Raw genomic sequence first — 19,734 nt, forward strand, 5'->3', positions numbered from 1 at the left:
TTTATTTTCGTGTGGGTATGTAGGGGGGCGTTATCCACCAAGCTACGCTCTATTAGGGCGTCAGGCGGGAGAAGCAAAGGCAGGGATGGCGGGCGGGGCGGCGGCGGAGGTGGAATGGGCACTTTTTTTCTTCCATCTGGCTCCATTTATTTATTTATTTATTTATTTATTTAGACTAGAAAAGCGAGCCGGCTTGGAGTGAGTCCGCCCGGGAATCCGAGCGCGCATTCATCAGTGTCGAGAGAAAAAAAGCTACATAAATATATATTATGTGGATAAATCTGTAGACCAGAGCTCTCTCTCGCGCGCGCGCTCTCCCTGTCTCTCTCTGTGTGTCTCTTTCTCTGCTTTTTTTCCTCCTCGCACCCCCAACCTGCCAGAGCAGCCCCATAGCTCCCTCCCGCCACCCGAGCGGCCTCTACGGCCACCCGAGCCACCTGCCAGGATGGGGCTGAGAGCTGTCGGGCCGCGGCGGGGGCAGAGGGACGGGGAGTAGAGACTCGGGGTCCAGCCCCCGCCCCAGCCCGCCTCCGAAGGCGGAAGGTGGGGGTCCCCGTCCCGGGCGGCCTCCCCCGCTCGGGAAAGCGCGGCTAGTCCGCCGGCGACTGGCGGGAGGAAGGTAGGAGTCGGGCGCCCCAGCCCGCTCGCCCGCCGGAGGGGGAGGAAGGCGCTGGGCGCGGTGGCCGCTGACCCAGCGTGGGGGACTGCTTGATGTTGCCCTCGTCTGCTTTACGGGTTCAAATAGAATAATTTAAAAAAAAATCACCATCAAAAGAAAGCCCCCGAACAGCTATCTGGGTTGCAGCCGGACCGAGACTCGCGCGGCGTGCGCTGCCCCCGCGGGTTTCGTTTTCGGCACCTACAGCTCCTGAGGTACGAGGAGGAGTCGCTCCTGCCGTGAGAAACCGGGGGTCCAGCCGCACCGTCTGGACCCCGCCGGACTCCCCGCCAGGCCTCCTGGGGCTGGCACCTCCGCTACGCGGGAGAGGGAGTGGCAGGCGCGGAGCCCGGAGCGGGGTCGGAGCAGCCCCGCCTCTGGAGGCGAATACTGGTGGTGAACTTGGCTGGGGTAGCGTATTTCACGTTAATGATGTTTACCTGCACCCCGTCCTCTCTCACGTTTGCTTTTTTCAGGGCAGCCTCTTCGCTTCAGAAGCCTGGCAAATTAAAATAACGCGCCCGCTCCCCCGCGGACTGCGGGACTGGGAGCTGAGGCGGCGGGGCGGAGCGGCTGGCCAAAGCCCCGCGGGCCCTCGGCTACTTTCGGGTTTCAGGGTTTCTCTTTTCTTGCCCTCGGATCACGTTACGTTACTAGAGGATATGTTTGCAATTTTAATTAAAGAAATGAGACCCCAGCTGCCTGAAAACCTAGGCCAAACCCATTTGGTACAAGCACAATACGGAGCTCTCCAGCGCCGAAGGAGGCCCGGAGGCCCGAGGTTCGCAGCCCCAAGCCCCGAGTCGGCTCAGGACGCCTCTCTTTGAGAATCCCGGGCCCATACCAAAGAGCAAGTATGATTTTTAGAACTGTGGAACTTCATCATTTCATTTTAGCTTCTGCCTTTGCTTGCTGGAATCGGGTGTAAGTATAGTTAATTCGTCACTTGGTTTCCCTGGCTTACGTTATCTGGTATTATATGTTGGTCTAAGAATCGACCAAGTAGATGGACTCGAGCAGAAACTCACATATAGAGCCTCTGCCATTTGGTGGTTGTGTATTTGATGTGCCTGTTAAGTCCCCTCATAAGGGGGGCATGTCTGTGCTAAGCACTTGGAAAGTTTGTATGTGTGGTTTGTCGGTGTGTGCCTGCTTGTGTGGATGCAGCGTAGGTCTGTGCACAGATCCTGCGTGTATCCACACTGCATTGTGTGTCCCTACCAGGCTGAGACCTCCTCCTTCCAGTCCCCTAGGACACATCAGCAGAGGCTATTAACTGTCCAAGATATCTCCAACATCATCCTGTGGTGCTGGTGCTTGGCTCCAACAGCTGAGTGGCATGTATTTTCTGCCATCGGAGTTCAGGAGAGTAAATTCTGCTTGAGGTCTTTCTTTCTCTCCTTGCTCCCCAACCCCTGAAAGCAAAGCCCAGGCAATGGAAAGGGAAGGGGGCCAGCTAAAGGCGGCTGGAAAAGAAGGGAACTGCTCAGGGGAGAGCCACTAAAGTTCACCATCCTCTTCCAGCCACCACCCCAGCCACCCCCAGGTCCAAGTAAATTATTCACAGGGGTTTAATTATTCATGTTATTAATAATAGCCAATACATAAATAAAAGCATTCCTTGGGCAGGAGTCAGTCAGGGAGTGGGCTTGCTGTTGAAAGGGGGCATGGGCTGCTTCAGATGCTGTGAAGACTCCTCCATTCTGTGCAGTGCCAATTCCCTCCAGGGCTGCGCCTGTGCCGTGTGCACCATGGCCCCTCTTGTGTCTCTCCACTCGTGGACTCAAAGCTGTGGAGAGCTCCTTCTTCCTTAGAGATCCCCACTCTCTCCTCTCTCCCACCTGATGATGGCTTATTTTGGATTTGGGTTATCTCCCCTTAGCAGGTGGCACAGCCCTCACCTCTCATCTTTCTGGCAGGTATATGGTGAAATGTCCTCCTTCCCAGCTTCTGCCCCAGGACGCTAAGTCCTGTCTAAATGAGCTACCCAGTGTAAACAGCAGACGCAGCTTCTGTTGAGGCATCAATCTCTTAATGGTGCAGGGCTGGATCTTTTAGGCTCCTACCTTGCCTCCATAGCAGAGTTTTGGGGATAAAATAACAGGTGTCTCAGACTCATGCAAAAAAAGAGCAGGACCCCTGAGAAAATAGTATGAAACATGATTAGGTTAGCTCTTTGGTATCCTCACCCTTGATATTCTAGGAAGACTTGAGTTAAAAAAAATTTTTTTAACCTTAGATTATCAAAGAGAAATGTAATTAGAGAAAGATGGGGCAAAGTATTACTCACTGTGACATTTAAGCAGATTTAAAACTTTCCCTCCAAGTGCCACTTCATGGCCACAATTATTTTATCCACAGAGAGGGAGAAGGCTGGCAAATGGAAGCGGAGCTGGAACAATTGTTTCTCATTTCTTTCTGGGTTTGGTGTTTATATTTTGTTGCTGATTCATCTTTGGGGGTGTTAGAAAGTCATATGGGGAATTAAGTTCAGGTGGGCTAGCTACTCAGGCCTTGCCAGTACCTCCTCTTCCCTCTCTTCCTTTTGTTTCTCCTCTCCTTCCTCAAGGAGGAGAGGGAGCCCTCTTTAAGCTCAACTTCCCTTCAGCTGAGCCACTGGTCACTATTTCCTCTCTGACACTCACTAAACCAGCAGCCCTGGCCACTGCTGTACAACCTCAGGCCTGCTTTGGCTCTCCTGCCTGTGCATCTTCTCTTTCCACCTCGATTGTGAGCTCGTGGAGGGCAAGGACCCAGTAATCTGGTCTCTTCTCCTTCTCTGCAACTCCTTCTGGCAGTGATGGGCACACAATAGGTGCTTAAGTTGTAGCTGATAGACACTAATGGCTAATCTGACTTGGGGAGTGGTGTTAACACTATATTCAAGGGACTCTAAGGACGGGAAGCTGCAGGGCCCCAGGTGGACACTTTAGAACAGGTATTTAGAAGATCCCCAGCAGTTCAGCTTCCTGGGGTCTGCACTGCTTGACTGCTTAACTCAGTCATTCTTGCATTCATCCATTCTTTCTGATCTCCCTCTGGAAGCAGCCCAGAAAGGACAAGCCTGCAAAGAACTCACTGTCTAGTTAGGCCAAAGTCATACCAAGTGAAAAGCCCCAGAACAGCAAATGGCAACAGATGGTTAAATGTCTTCCAGGCCTGAGGAGTTCCACATTGGAGAAAATAGAAAACAATCCAAGTTGCCTGTGATAATCTGTGATGGGGGTAGTAGCCTTAAGGAAAGAGGCAGTGAGGAAGGCAGGATGCAGAGGGAGCCAGATTGGTGGTGAGCTAGGCCATGCTGGGGATTTAAAACTAGAAGGGGAAAAAAGCAGGAAGGGTTCCAAGGTTATGTTGAGACCATGCTGAAAACAGCTGAGATCTACATTGGGCTCGCTAACAAACAAGACCTCCAATTCAACATCTCTGTGGAGCAACTGCTCTGCCCAGACCTGCAGAGGGCAGTGAGGGCAGGCTGCAGGAAGGGAGACTCCCCTGTACTCTGCATAGTGCCCATGTGCTGTTTGGGCAAAGAAATGGACTCAAAGAGCTGAGTGACCACCAAGGGAATGATTTGACCCAGGGGCAGAGTGAAAGGAGCAGGCCGTGTGGGCTATGGGCCTCCAGAGTAGGTGGAACTTGTGTGGACTGTGGCACTCAGGGAAGGCCTTCTGGAGGAGAGGGCCCTGCTGGCCCTGTGGGAAGGGGTGTTTCAGCTCGGGAAGAACAGAAAGAGGTGGCCTTTCAGGTTGAAGTGGTGTTTGGAGTTGCCAGGCCTGGAATGAGTGATGGACTCTGAATTCTTGCATGACAGCCAGAAAGAGCAGGCTCCCATGTGGTTATCAGTTTGACAAGCAAGATGGGGCTTTGCGGGCACCCTCAGCGGTATGGTCTTCTCCACAAACCCAGGGCATCTCTACCTGGAATACTTCAGGAAGGTTCAGTGATATAAAGAACAATAATTGGAGTAAGAAAGGGAGAGAAAAACCAGCCCTACTGCCTTTTAGTTAATATTGGCAGCCTCCTGCTACCCAAGTAGACAACTGAAGGATATCCTGTCCTGTTCTGGGATCACAGCAGGTCTGGGCATGAAGGAAACCCATTGGAGGGAGAATACTGTGTGTTTGGGAAACACAGGGGCTCCGTAGAAGAACTGAGCTGTCTCCAGGGCTCAGACAGGTACCAGGATTGGCAGAAGAAGGGTCTCTGAGCTGTATTTTCTTGCTGGCTGAGCCTCAGGGACATACTACCTTGGTCTTGTGAGGGCAGCCCTGGCTCTGGCAGGGAATGGTTTTGGGAGTCTGTGGTCAGCTCCTGTTCGAGGCTTCCATTGCTAACCCCGGGGCTTTGCCTCGTGGTGCTGAGGACAGGCAGGAAATGTAGAGGCAGCATGAGAGGCAGAATTAAGGGACCCCAGAGTCACAGACAGGGGCATCCTGTGTGGTGTGGCCAGGAGAGCCAGAACTTGGCAGTGGGGACCTGACTCATCACTCTCCTGGGCCTCAGCTTTCTCTTCTGTCGAGTGGAGAACTGGGGTCCCTTTCTTCTACCCTCCTTTCCTTCCTCAGATCACATCCAAAAAAGATGACAGTGGCATGTCTGGAGGTTGACTGATCAGTTTTCATGTAAAAATTAAGGTGACAGAGTGGGGATTGGGGATCTAAATGAGCTATAGAAGGATGTAGATAAATTTGATGAACTTAATTGCACTGAGGCGTTAGAAATTTACTCCTTATCTTCCCCAAAGAACTGACTCTTTTTTTAAAGGTCAGTGCTCCATCCAGCACAAGCATGTGGCTTCAGCTGCATTTAGGTGAAGCTGGCAGAGCCTGTGCTCTGGAGCCAGACTCCTTGGCTTCAAGTCCTGCCTCTCCCACTGTTTAGCTCTATGACCTTGGGCAGGTTGTTTAATTTGTTTGTGGCTCAGTTTCCTCATTTGTAAAATAAAAAGAGAAATAAAAACTACCTCATAGAGGTGTTATGAAGATTAAAGGAGTGAATGCAGATAAAGTGCTTAGATCAATGTCTGGCCAACCAATATTATCAGTGTCACAGGCCACTGGGGGCTGGGGTCCTGCCAAAGCCCCTTCCTACCTCCTACAGAGGAGGAGGGGCGCCCACCTCTGGCTGAGTTGGACATGCTGTGGGTGTCCTTACAAGCTGAGCCACTGTTCTCAAGGTACTCCTTGGGGAAGGAGGCCTTTTGGGAGGGCAAGTCCTGCATCACAGCCTCTTCTCAGGACCTGCTCTGTATACTAGCTGCCAGCACTCTGGCGGTACCTTCTTCTTACCTGAGAGGTGTTGCCTCAGCAAGTCCTTTTAATTGTGATGTTTTACTAATTAGTTTTTAATTATGTTAATTTATTGTACATGAGCCCTGAGGTTTTCAGGCACTGGGCTCTCTTTGGAAACTGGAATAGGAAGTTGTATTTATTACCCACACAATGCTATGGGTAAACGTCACTTCAGCAGGGCCATGATTTCTCTGATAATGCCATGAGATCGACAGCTTCTACCTGGGCTCTCTCTAATCCTAACATTCCCCACTGCCTCCAGGCTCCCATGCAATCCTTCAGATAATGCAATGCCTGCAGGCTGTGCAGGTGACATGAAGGAGTGAGGTGTTGGGTGGGGCCAGGGGGACACCAATTGGACAGAGTCTATGGAAGGTGAGACTCTAGGACCTTTGCACCATGCTGGATCTTTAAAGAGCTGTTGTTTGGAGACCTTGGACTCCCCCAGCTCGGTGGACCCTCCTGGTCACTCACCTGGGAGCTGGGTGCTTGACTTCATGGCCTGGGGAGAGAGAGGGAGAGGCTGAGGATGGAGGATGCACAGGCAGAGTCAACTAGGGGGCTGCAGCTATGGAAGGATCTAGGCTTGTGTTCCAACGGTGGCAGGTGGCCTTGGGTGGGAGGTTTGCAGTAGGGCCAGCTCGCAGGAAGGGCTCAGGGTGGGGACTCAATGACCATATGCTGAGTGGCTGATACAGAAGAGGGTAATCAATGGTACAATACCACAACAAAGAATATGCTGGGATATTTAGGAAGGATGCAAAGGGAGAAATCACTTCTCTGACCCCCAACACACATGCCGAGGGGGAGGGTCACCATATTGGGCCCATTTTCCATAAATCATTTCTGCTCTCAAAGGATGAGAATTTGCTGCCATTAGGAATATTTAAGAGATGATGCCAGAGTTTTCAAGAAAATCACTGCCCCCCTGCCCCAAGAATTTCCAGATGGCAGTCTTTTAGTAAGTTTAAAGTCATCCAAAGTGTACATGGTAAGTTGTATATATACATTCTGGTGTCTTACTAAAAAGATACATTAATATAAATTTTGTTCAAAGTGTATAAAGAAATACAGTTTGTAAATACAACTGGACATTTATTGCTTAAAAGTATTTATCAGACTTAAGTTATTGTACTGTTTATATACATACGTGCATAGGTGCATGCATTGTTTTTAGAAAGAGTTTGGACTTTGAAACCAGACAGATCTTTAACTTACAAGCCAGGTAAGTCATGCTCTCAGGGCCTCAGTTTCCTCATCAGAAACATGGGTTGAGTGTAACAGTGCATGTGATTGTTGTGATGACTAAAAGAGGTAATATGTACATGGTAGGTGTCCAAAAAATGTTAGTTATGATTGAGTGTATTCATTAAATAAACTGTCTCCAGGTATAAGCTGTTGCAGAAAATAACTTTGGAATGTGTGTAATATATTGTAACATGGAGATATTCTAAGAAAGATGACATTTGGGATTTCTTCTCAGTGGCCCTCCCAATGTTGTTAGGGAAATGAGGGAAGCTAGTTTGGCCCCTTCCACATTACAGCAAGTGGGTGACATCTCCAGTTGGGTGCAAAGTTGTGTGGGGGTGTGAGGGAGAGAAGCCCATGTCAGGGAGGAGCCCCCAAGAGTTTCTTTCAATGACACGGCTTCCTGATGCACACCTGCATTTAGGCTCAGAGAGGCACTCACCCTATGGTATACACCTACTACCCCCTGCCTCCATTATCAGGGGAGCCTATACCCACACACCTCCACACCCAGACACAGGGAGGCTCCCACGCAGGCCTGCATCCCCCCACCTCCCTGCCACGGAGGGTGGGCACGCCGCTGTGACTCACTCCCTGGCCCTGTGCCCTCTCGCTGAGTCACAGTGTAATTGATCCCTCCCTGTGCCAGGTTTCTACTCTCATGTGACCCAAAGCAGGGTCGTTGGGCCAGGCTGAATCTAGGCTGGGGCTCCGGGGGTGCTGGGTCGGAGAGTTGATCCCAGGAGGGAGGGACAGGCTCTCAGAATGTTTGATGGCCCTGAGCCTTTTACATGACACTCCTGGATGTCTGCTGAGGTGTTGTGTTTGTAGGAGTCAGGGCTGACCACCACCAACCCATGATACATATCCCCTCCATTAATGTTTTCATCCCTGTGGGGCTATCTTCATAATGAAGGGCATGGTTTGGTCTTTGGGAATCTCCTTAAAGACGCCTATGATCTTTGTGTGTCTGGGATTAGGGTGCTGCCTCCTTGTTTCCAAAATGAGTTGTGGGCTTGAAAGATCTGAGGGTGTGAGGGTAGGAAGTTAGGGATGTGTGATCCACACATCATTCAAGGCAGCATTACACTGTCGGGGTCAATCCAATTTTATTTGGTCCCAAAAAAGAACCATCTCTCCTCCTGAAGAAATGGGAAACCCTGGCTAAAAAGGATAAAACCACAAGTCCTCCCAGGCTGGTGGCGTAGGGCAGGGTAAGGGTCACCTCTGCCAAGGGCTTCTCTAATAGGCAGATCTGGGGTGGGGTGTGCAGGTCCCAACACCAGCAAGAGCTGGGCTCGACAAGAGCTGGTCTGGACATCACCACCCTGCCCTGGACAAGCCATGCCACTGCTGTTGGCTTCTGTATCCTCATCTATAAAATGGGCATAAAATTCTTCTTAGGCATCTAATGAATACATAAAGCTCTGAGAAATAACCCTATTGTCATAACCCTGCCCCTCCTCTGATTTTTAGTCTTTTCACATCATCTTGTCTGCTGGGCAGGCAGCAATGTGATGGGATCTGCGCCCCCTTTGGGTCTTGATCTCTGCTTCCAGTTCCAATTCTGAGGTGCTCCCTGCTTAGCATCAAGGCTGCCCTGCTGAGGTATTTCCTGCCTCAGGAGAGTGGGTTCTGTGTTTGAACATTGAACAGCAAAAGGGCTGTTCATCTGGGCTCTGGAGGGGCTCAGCTAAGACTTGTCGTGTGTCCTGGATCACTGCTTCCCCTTTCTGGACCTCATTCCCTGACATGTGGGATGGGAATCATATCCTTGCTCTGCATACCTTGTGGGAAGGAGTGAGGATGGACTTCTCCAAGTGCAAGACGCTTATGCTGTGAATAAGCTCCTTTCCCCACCCATCCTGTCCCTGACCCTCTCTCTGCACAGCCCCCAGCCTCAGAGCAGCCCTGGCACAGAGAAAGCGGCCTGGCGCTCTCATCCATCCTCTTCCTCTGGATTATTTCTCCCAATCACACTTAATAGCTGCCTGGCTTTTGGCTGCAGCCCGGTATATAATAACCTGCAATTATTGTCCACTTAAGCTGTCCCCAGAGCCTTGTCTGTTGCGCTGCCCAGGCCCGCAACGCCAGCCTGCTGATTTCCCTGTCAGAGTCATGGCCACTGGCAAGAAAGCCCTTGATAGGGCTAGACTGATAATGCCTTGGCAGGGCTACCACCTCCCAGGCTGCAGCATCCGAGGAGATGGGGCCTCAGAAACAGCCCTTTCTAGCCACAGCCTCATCCAGCCCAGGAGCCCGCCTTGCTGGGGCCTGGCCCTCTGGGCTCTTCCTGTATGCCCTGCCTCTAATCATGAGCTGCTCTCATTTCAGCCTGTGCCTTTATTTATCCTTTACCTTGTATGTCCATTTTACTGATTACCACAGGCCAGTCCCTTTCCTGGCTAAGTTCTTCTCTGCTTCTACATACCAGACTACTAAAGATCAGAGAGGTTTAGTTTCTTTCTTAGGGTCACATAGCCAGGAAGTGACAGTGAAAATACAAAATCCAGTTGGCTGTTTCCATGGCCCACATATTTAAGGCTGATGCTATGCTATTTCCTGACTTCCTATCAAGTCCTACCCATCTTGGTGGGGCTGCTCGGTGCCACCTTTCTTGGAAAGCCAGCTCCAGCACCACAGCAACCCTGGCCTCTCTGGCTGTGAACCCATACAGCCCTTGATTCAGTGAGGGAAGAGCATAAGTTCCCCTGCTGAGCTCTCCCCTGTCATTTGATTCCTAAACTATCAATATGCAAATTGGATAAAGCTGAGCCTTTGCTGTTGTTCAGGTTCTCACCTCCTTAGCTTAGACTCACATTCTCATGGACATCTCTACTAGAGCCTGGTCCTCATGGCTCCTGACAAGGGACCTCGTCCGTCTGTTTGTTAAACATTTGAGTTATCTCTGTGGTACCACCTAGCCCTGATGGTGATGAGGATGATGATGGTGATGATAAAAGATTTCTAGGCTGTAAAAATCCGTGCATGTTCTTTGCTATCACTGGGAGATGGTGAAATCTGAGGGTGTATTTTCATGTCACTCTGAATCTAATAATTAAATGACCAGGGACAAAAGAGGGTGCCTAGACACTAATGGAGGCTGGTTGTCCTGGTCAGTGAGTGCGTGTGTGCACATGGTCTAGAGTGCGGTGGATAGGATGCGCCCTGGGGCCTGGGGACCACCAGGGCCTGTTATAAATGAAGCCTGGAGTCTGCTGGACTGACAGGCTAAAGCGACCAGGAGGCTGTGGGCCAAGGGAGGCTCTGAAAGACACTGTGTCTGGAGGGTCCTCCATCGGCAGTCACACTGGGCTCTAGGCTGTCAGCAGAGAGGGAGTAGAGCCACAGTCCAGTGTCTGGTGGGTTCACCCTCTTGTCCAGGCCCCAGGCCAATGCTTCCTCAGCCCAGCTCACAGGAGACACCCTTTCCCTTTCTGGGCTCACTCACTGTTTGCCTGAAAGTTCCTCACTGCCACTTGCTTGCATTTTTTGGTCCTTTGCCTTGCAAACAGACTCTCAACAAGAAGGCTTTGTTGAGAATCAGTGTTGAGGTAGCCAGGGGCCTTCTCTGGTCCCTCAAGTCTTACAAGTTAAGTCTGAGGCTGACCCAAAGATGAACTGCCACAGGGCTGTATGGGGCCTCCTTTCCTCTTCTGTGCCACCAGGGGAGGCTGGGGAGCCCTCCCTAAGTTGGAGCTGAGGGAGGCAGAGAGCCCTGTCTCCTGCCTCACAAGCACTGCACTGCTCCCCCAGTGGGCTGGGATGCTCTGGCAGCTCTGCCTGCTCTGTTCTGTTTCTTGGACTGGAAACACCCCTGTCAGTGGGATCCCCGGCCTTTAGCCCTGAGGTGGGACCTCTCAGGATGAGGCTGAGCAGAGGTCCTCTGCTGGGGACAGTGCAGATGAGGAGAGGGGCCAGAACCTGCCACACAAGCTGCCCCCCCTGCAGCATCCACTTCTACTGCGCAGTGGACTTCACTTTCTCTAATTGCCATTTACTTCCCTGGCCCCGGTCACACCCATGCCAAGGGGAGAGAAAGACTTCAGACCTGCTAGTTAAAGGTAACTCACCCTCTTTTCAGGGCAAACTATCTTGTATGGGCAAATCTCCCATCTTCAGAGGCTTTCCTTCTCTCCCCTCCAGCTGAGATGGCATTTGAGGTAGGGGAAACACATGTGTCCTGGGTGGGAGAGGGGCCTTGAGCTGCCCTCAGACTGTGTCCTCTGGGGCCTCAGTGGGCTCTGTGGCGTGTGACCACCACTGTCTGGCTCCTGGGAGCCTCAGAGCCCGGCCCATCAGGCCCAAGGTGGCCACTGTGCTTGCAAGTATCCTCTGGTCCCCCTGTACCTTCCTACAACCCCTTCAGGGAGGGGGCCTGGGGCACACCCTGGCTTCCAGCTTTCTTCTTGTGCATCCCACATAGATCACTTCTGGAACCCTCCTACACCGCAGGCAGCTAGGATAGACAGGGAGAGGAGGGGGATGAATCTGTTTAAACGTATCTTTCTGCTTAGACCCACTCTGCTTCTACTTCTCTGGGTGGTGGCCCCAGGTAGCCCAGAGCCACCCAAACAGGAGGTAAAGCCCAGTCTTCACAGCTTTCAGCTTTGTTTGAAATGTGCCTGTATTCTCCTTCCTTCACCTTCACTGCTTAAGGTTCAGCTCTGAGATGGGAGGACTGGCTGGCTGGGGTGCAGCAGGAGGCTTGCTCTGCCCTCATCCTCCCCAGATCAAGGCAGCCTCTGCACTCTGTTCCCTACTATGTCCCCTCCTACACACACATGGAGACCGGAGGACTGTCCTATAGCTCATTCACTCTGAGCCAGCCCAGAACCAGGCTTGGCACCGTGGCTAAAACAGCAGAAAACAACCAGTGCCACCGAGTGCTAAATTTGCTTAAGACATTTGTAATACAAATGAAATCCCAAACCCCTAAACCCCCAAACCAAAACTCAAATTAAGTATTTCCCTCTGGGGTGATTTTTTAAACTGGTTTTGATCATTTGAAAAGTAAATTCTTAGCTACCTAGAGAGCTTGACAATCCAAAAGGATTCATTTGTCAAATATTTAGGTTAGTCAAGATTAAGCATTTACTAGAGTGTAGAAAAGACGTGACTGTAAACTGATCAGACAAGTTTTATGTGTAGATGCTGTAGCCACTGTCATCACATATAGGCACGCCCTTCAACACAGCACCCTCCTTCCTCTGTGTGTGTACGCGCGTGCAGCGTGCACGTGTTTGTCAGCGACACGTGTGAGAGCACGTCTTCTTCACTGGGGTTTATTTTATTTTCTTTGTGCTGCTAATGCTTTTGGCCTCTGGGGGTGCTATATATATACAGATATGGAATTTGAGAAACACAGGATTTTCAACCTGGAAGGAACTGTAGGTATTTTTTAATCTGCTTCTCTCATTTTAAACCTTTGGCAATATCCAGAGAGATGAGGCTACTTGTTCAGGGTTAGATAGGAAACATAGATCTCTCTCTCTTTCTCACACACACACAAGCACATCCATACTCACTATCTGGTAATGGTAATGGATGGCTGTTTCCTCTCTGCATCCCCTCCTCTCTTCTTGTGCCTCCTTTCCTCCTCTCCTTCTGCTCTGTGGTCCTGGCTGGCAGCTGAGGATGGCACAGGGCGTGGAGAGGCTAGCTCCCAGGAAGGCTGCCCCAGCAGCTGGCCATGCCACGACACCCCCCTCCTCCCTGAGTTGGGAAATAGAGGCACAGCGAGTTCCCTGGCTTCCCTATTAGTCAGGAACATAAGGGATCACTACCTCAGTCCTGGGGAAGAGCAAAGAGAAAGGAGGAGAGATGCCTCCATTGTTATGCAGTCTCTTTCCAGCGAGATCCCCTTTCCCTGGCTCCCTCCAACGGGAGCTGACTTTCTCCTAGGGGAGGAAATGGGGTTTCCTCCTTGGCACTTCTCCTTCCGGAATCCTTTTATCTAGCCCAAGCCACATAGCCTCCTTCCCTTTAGGGAAGATGTAATGCTATTTACTTCATATCCAAAAAGCTCAGGGAAATGCTCCCCTGCTCTTACTCCCTTTAATTCTGGTATCCTGATGATGAAGTGTGGCTCTGGATCCTAAATAGGCTCTGTGGAAATGACAGTTTTGACAGATCTTGTTTTCCACAGAGCAATGACATCTCAGATTTGGATGGCCCTTCAAGGGCCTCTCTGTTACTCCTGCGGTCATTGGAGGAACCCACCTTCCAGCATTCCTGTTTCTCCAATTTGCTTAACCACCTCCATCGAAGGAGAGCTCACTCCTTACATGACAGCCGACACTTCTACAAACTCCAGCTGTCATGCGTTCCTCCCAAAATACCCATTCAGGAAACAGATAGCTACCCTTGCTTTTTTCTCTTTGTTCCTCATTGTTCCGTAATACTCAGAGCTGGCCTTTCCTCCCCCCACCACCCACCCCAGAACTTTATCAGAATTATTTTTATGAAAGTCCTCAGTAGCTTCCTATTGGCCAAATCCAGTGGCCACTTTTAAGTCTTCATCTTAATGCCGTTAATCACTTTAGTTCAGGAATCTCTTTCTTTTCTTTCAGGATACATTGTTCTTTCTTTGTTCACTTACTACTTTCCACCAGTCCCCTCGACTGGGTCCTCTTTCTCTGTGCAGTCCTTAAATGCTGGGTTACCTTTGTCCCATTTTTGAACTTTTCTTCTTTGCAGGTTTCACAATCTCTGAGGGCCCCCATCTACTTGCACAGGGTAGCAGTTCTCCTCTGTATGTGGAAACATGTCTTATCTTTCTTACTGAGCTTCAGCTCCTAATTCCCAGCCTCTAGAGGGCTCCAGGAGAAGAATGCTATATTTGGGGTATCTCTCTTCTCATGAGGAAAAGAATCTCCCCCACTAGAAGTCCCTGCCTTGGCTAGTGACCCCATCCTTTACCCAGTTATCTCAGCCTGGACATGCATCACTCCTGACTATATCCTCTCTCTCATCCTGGAGATGCCCTTGGTCAGCAAATCCCATTGGTTCTCCCATATTTTCACCTCTTTCTCATTCTCTCTTACAATGTTGCCAAAGTCAGCTAACTGGTTTTTTTGTATTGACCCTCCCTTTCCTGCCCCAAATACACTTCAGTCTGTGCACAGAATGACCTTCCTAACACGCAGATTTGGTCTTGCCAGTTTCCTCCTTAAAAGCCTTTCGTGTTTCCCATTACCTCCAGGATAGAGCTCAGCTCACTGATCTGGTCTTCACCCTGTCCCATCTGCCACCCCTTCTGGACCCTTCTCCTGTGGCCTCTTCCCTCCCCTTGTCCTGGGTTCCAGGTTGCCCTGGCTCCTACTGCTGTCATCCTCACCCCCTCAGCTTCCATCCAGTTTGACAGCCATCCACACTATCTCTCACCCTGTTTCCCTTACTGGGATCCTCTCCCTCTTTCTTTTGCTCACGAATCCCTGCTCTGCTTTCACTTCTCTGCCTGAACATCACTGCTTCAGGGAGGCCTTACTTGCCTGACTGCCCAGACTAAGACAGGTAACCCATTGTGGACTCTTAAGGTATGCAGTGCTATTTATAGTTATCTGCCTAATGGCAATTGTTTAATTAATTACTGCTGACCTCCTCCCACCTCAGTAGTTTGTAAGGTCCATGAGGGTACAACTATGCCTTTCTTGTTCAGTTCTGTATCTTTAGGGCTTGGCTTCCTGTGTATACAATAAATATTCATTGTCTGTCTGGGTGGCTGGAGAGCCGCAAATGTCAGCCTGAGTAGGATCTTGATCCTGTGAGCAATAGGGTGCTGAAGTTTGTCTCCAGTATGATGACTTGATCAAATTTTGGGTTTAGGAAGTTTGGCTGGGGAGCTTCATGCAGGATTAGGTGGAGGCAGGTAGTATTGGGAACTTGGGTGCTGGCAACAGTACAGGTGTGAGATAGCTTTTCCATTCCCTTCCTGAATACTTCCATTGAAGAGTCTGGGCGATGTAGTCAACATGTGCATTGATGAAAATGAAGAGTCCAGGAATATAATAAACTCAGCCCATAGTTGTGAAATGACCTTACCTTATTGTGAGGTTTTATCCCCCTCATTTTTTTGTTTATTTTTTTCTAAATCTGTTCTTATTTCATTCTTTGGTCCTCATCTTCTCCTCCTCCAAGGGCTATATCCAGAAGAGGATGCTTTCTAATGTTCCTATCTAATTGGCTGCTAATTTGTTAATATTATTGCTAGTCTCTTCAATACCGATGCAATGTTCATATATCTTATCAGGAGGTTTCAACCCCAGGGAAGAATAAAATTGCAGTTGGAAGAGTCTAAAAAGTGGCTGTGGTTCTGAGGCTCAGATTGGTGAAACTGGTCACTTTTCCCAGCTCTAATTTCTGTGACAGGAACAAAAAGCACCCTCTCATGGCTCTGTCTCCCCTGACCCATGCTCTCCAGCACAGTGACAAGTGGGAGTGTGGTTTTTTGCTCTTTGTTATTCTGGGTTCTGCCCCATCTTTCTAAAGCAATCTTATAAATCATTGATGAGAATATTTCTATTTTTGTCTTAAATATCCTAGCCAAGAAAGCCTTATGAATACTTTCCAAATCAAGTGCTGGCATTGCACGATGCTTCCTCATTGATGGCAGGCCCATTTCATTGTTTTTTTCACTTCTTGGCTCTGCTTTCCATGGCAGGAATGCCAAGTCTCAGCTTGAGGGTGGGGGAGAGGGCTGACCCTGATGCAGAACCCTGTGTGCCACCCTTTCTTGGACAAGAGCTGCTTCCTTTCTTCTTGCCCATGACTGTCATACATGCCCCCCCCCACCACATCAGCCCCATCTTAGACTTTTCAACCTCAGAATGCTGTAAATGATGACTGGTGTTTTTTCCCAGTAAGGTTTCCTCCTGCCATTCATTCTGCCTCTGTACCACTTCCCCTCCATCCCCATCACCCATTCTGTGTCTAGTCATTCAAGTCACCTGAATATCAACCTTCCTTTCAAGGTATGAAGCTTGAATGTAAAAGAGACCCTCACATATGGTAGATTATAAACCCCACTAGTTCATAAGGACTATGTCACTCTCACTTACCACTATGTCTGTGCACTTGCACAGGGGCCTGGCACATGGTAAACACTCAATCAATATTTGATGAATTGGGGAATACATGAGGAAATGAAAGACCTAAAGGACTGGGTGCCCTAATGCTGAATCTCCTCTCTCCCTGAGAGCCATCTGGACCTGACCCTCTAAGACAACTAATGCAGGACTTTTCTGAAGCTTGAAGAGTATACTCTACCGAGAAAGAAAGGTTGTTCAAATGTATCTTTTCTGATGATCCACAACTTGTTTGGATTTTTCTTTTATGTTTTTTCAGCATTCGTGTCAATAATTTACATTACCTGTCTCTTGCTTAGGTACTGTTTCATCTTGCTTTTTCATGTGAGTAAGTCTTGTATTCCTGACAATAGTAGAAATACTGAGAGGGAGAAACTGAGTCCATTTACTTACAGCCCAACAACAAGAGTCCATGCAGCCAGAATTTAATAAACTCTTCGAACTTGCTGACTGAGTGAATGGGTCTTAAGCTTGACATCCACTTTTATTTTTAATATTATAGGTTAGACTCTAACCCCAGGAGAGAATAAATCCTCTTTCTCATGACTTGTATTGTCCTTTTCTGACAGCACAAAGTGTTATGGATTTAGACAGTTTATTTAATTGTTTAGGTATGCAGTATGAAAATATTAGGTAAATCAAAATTGAGACTGGATGATTTAGTTTTTGCAATAATTTATGCTTCAGAGATTTCATTCCTTGTATTTTGATAATTGTTTTGAAAACACACGTTCTTTGTTGTGGTTTACATGTCAGCAGGACATGATAATCCAGGAACTCCATAACTGTCCATGAGTCTAGTACAGACTTGATTGGAACTCACCATGATCAGTGACTGACTACCAGCCATCTGTGTCATCCTCCCTGCCTCAAGGAGCTCCTAGTGCTGGGAGAGGCAGATGCATGCCTGTGATTTAAGGCCAAATATGGAAATACATATTTGGGCACATAGAGAAGGATGAATTTGCTTCTCATCAGGAGACTGATGAAGACCTCCTGTAGGAGTCAGCATCTGGATAAAGTGTGACGGACAAGTTTGATCTTACAAACCAGGACTGTGCCTAATACCTAGGAGGTGCTCCACGAATGTTTGCTTGCAGTCTGAGAGAAGACAGTGGTGTTTGGGGCAGAGGTAAAGGGAGAGAAACAGGAGAGCAGGGAGGGCAAGGCTCATTTAGGGTGCAGTGAGTCATATTTTCAACTTGAAACTGAAGTCTGAGGTGTCTGAGCCAGTAGTTGGGGACAAATCTGGTTGGTTGGTTAGAGGCTGAGTATGAAAGTCTTTGAATTAAGCTGAAGATTTTAGATTTCAATCAGAAAGCAAAGGAAGTCCCTGAATGCATGGGAGCATGGACAGGACATGCTCTGAGCTGTACTTCAGGAAGGTCAGGCTGACATTGGTGAGGCCATGTTGGGATGGAAGGGCTGCGAGTAGAGAGAATATTTGGGAGGGAATCACAGGAAATTGGGTAAGGGGGTAGCAGGGTCACGAACCTCAACAGTAGCAGTGGGTGGCAGAGGGGCATATGAACAGGGAGCCTCAGATCATGCAAGACTGGGAGCTGCCTTCACAGGTGGTTTGTCCTCAGATCCTCTCCTCCTCCTCTCCTTCTATCACTTTCTCTTCTATAATGTCAACAACTTGGGGAGTCTGGCTCCTGCATCTCCCACTCCATGGGGAGACTGTAGCTCAGGGGGAGGATTGACTTTAGGCAGGTGCGTGGATATGAATTTATTAAGATCCTTATTTATTTATAAGTTGTTATTTAATGCCTTCCTGTGGTCTAAAAGGATTTGAGGGAGCTTGTGTGAATGTATATAAATATGTTTTTCCATCAAATGGGGCCCACAGTTTCAGCCCGATTTCTTATTCCACAGCACCAGAGTTGAGAGGAAGGGGTTTGAATCCCAGCTCTTCCACCTGCCAGCTACATGACCTTCAGCAAGTTACCTGTCTGCTCTGAGCCTCCAGGTTCATGTCTGTGGAGCTGGGATGAACATAATTGACTTCCTAGCTTTGTTTACAGATTAATTGAGATCATATGTGCCGCATATTTAGTGTAGCATGTGGGGCACAGGAAGCACCCCGATGGACAATCAGTATCAGATAGACTCTAACTGTTGTCATTATTACTCCTTCAGGCGTGCAGGAGCAGAGTGGGAGGGATTCTTTGTGCGGGTTTCCTACCTTACCTTTCCTAAGCCCTTGCTAGCAGATCCTGTGCCTGGCCACCTGCCTCGCTGTTGGGATAAAGATGCACGTATGTTCTCCCAAGGCATGTGTTCCTGTCCCATTCCTGATGTTCTCTTGCATCACATCCTGCCCATTTTGACAACTGCTGCAGAGGGAATACCAGTAGGTGAAGGTGCTCACATTTCCATTAGGACTAATTCATTAGATGCACTCTGTAAAGACCTAGGAGGCAAAATAAAACATGACCTCTGTCCTCGGAGAATTCCTATGAAGTGAGGGAAGGTACAAGCATTTACATAGACAATCACAGAACAGTGAGACAGGCCATCGGAGGGCTGAGTGCCCTGCTGTGAGAGCAGACCAGCCTATCTTCGAGCTGAATTGGGAAGGAGCAGGAGCACCTGGCATAGGAGAGGAGGAGGTGTTCTGACCAGAGCGGCAACTGGCACACAGTATGTTGGGGAAGCCGCAAGTGGCTCAGTGAAACCAGACTGCGGAGTTTATAATGGGGCATTTGTTTATCAGCAAAGGGTCTAATGGTGGAAAAAGTGGGAAAAAGGCACTGGAGCAGGTAGACTGAGGCTATGCTTTAATGGGCCACCCATGTGCTCCTCAATCACTCCCACATCATCACCACTTTCTTCTATGATTGGTCTTTACACTCAAGCTCTGCACTGTATTTCCTGGTGTGACATTAAGGTGAAAATGAATAGCTGCTTTTATTTTCCTAGATTTCTATTCAATATCCTGGTCTTCTTGGGTCTTTTTTTTTTTTCATTTTTATTTTGGAGAGGGGTATTCAGTGTCAAAGAGTTTCTGGCTTCATCAGCTCAGGGTATGACCTGTGCTCCATCTCCTAACCTTCACAGAGGGTGGCAGGACAGCTGTTAAACAGCTGCCAAGGATACCTGAACAGGTCTTTCCCACATCTTCCACCTACTTGGGGCTCTGAGAGTCCAGTGCTTCCGATGGTGCCCCCAGCACTGGTGCCACTCCAGCGTGATGGCAGGAGATGGCCGAAGCATGGCCATCTGAGAGGGGCTTGAAGAAATGAATGTGAATGCACAGTTCAGGCATCAGAGCTCTGCCAGCTCCCAGAACTGCACTAGTGACCATAGGGCAGACGGTACCTTGCCTGGGTCCATTTGCAAGGGATTTTGGTTCAACACACGGCTTTAGCTGCCATCTGGGACTAGGGGTAGGTCTTTGTTTTTCACTTTTTTGTTTCATTTCCCATCCGGCTTCTGTTCCTTT

At 49.1% G+C, this 19,734-nt stretch overlaps 1 long non-coding RNA gene across 3 annotated transcripts in view; it reads left to right on the forward strand.

The window, feature by feature from the left end:
• LOC144579051 (uncharacterized) overlaps positions 1-19,734 on the forward strand; it is a 507,171-nt gene that overhangs the window by 145 nt on the left and 487,292 nt on the right. For all 3 annotated transcript variants that reach the window (XR_013525873.1, XR_013525875.1, XR_013525874.1), the window contains exon 2: positions 175-1,582. This is a non-coding gene — a long non-coding RNA (uncharacterized LOC144579051). The remainder of the gene's footprint in view (positions 1-174; positions 1,583-19,734) is intronic.

The sequence above is a fragment of the Callithrix jacchus genome, chromosome 13 (genome assembly GCF_049354715.1).
Source record: "Callithrix jacchus isolate 240 chromosome 13, calJac240_pri, whole genome shotgun sequence".
NCBI classification, from domain to species: Eukaryota; Metazoa; Chordata; class Mammalia; order Primates; family Cebidae; genus Callithrix; species Callithrix jacchus.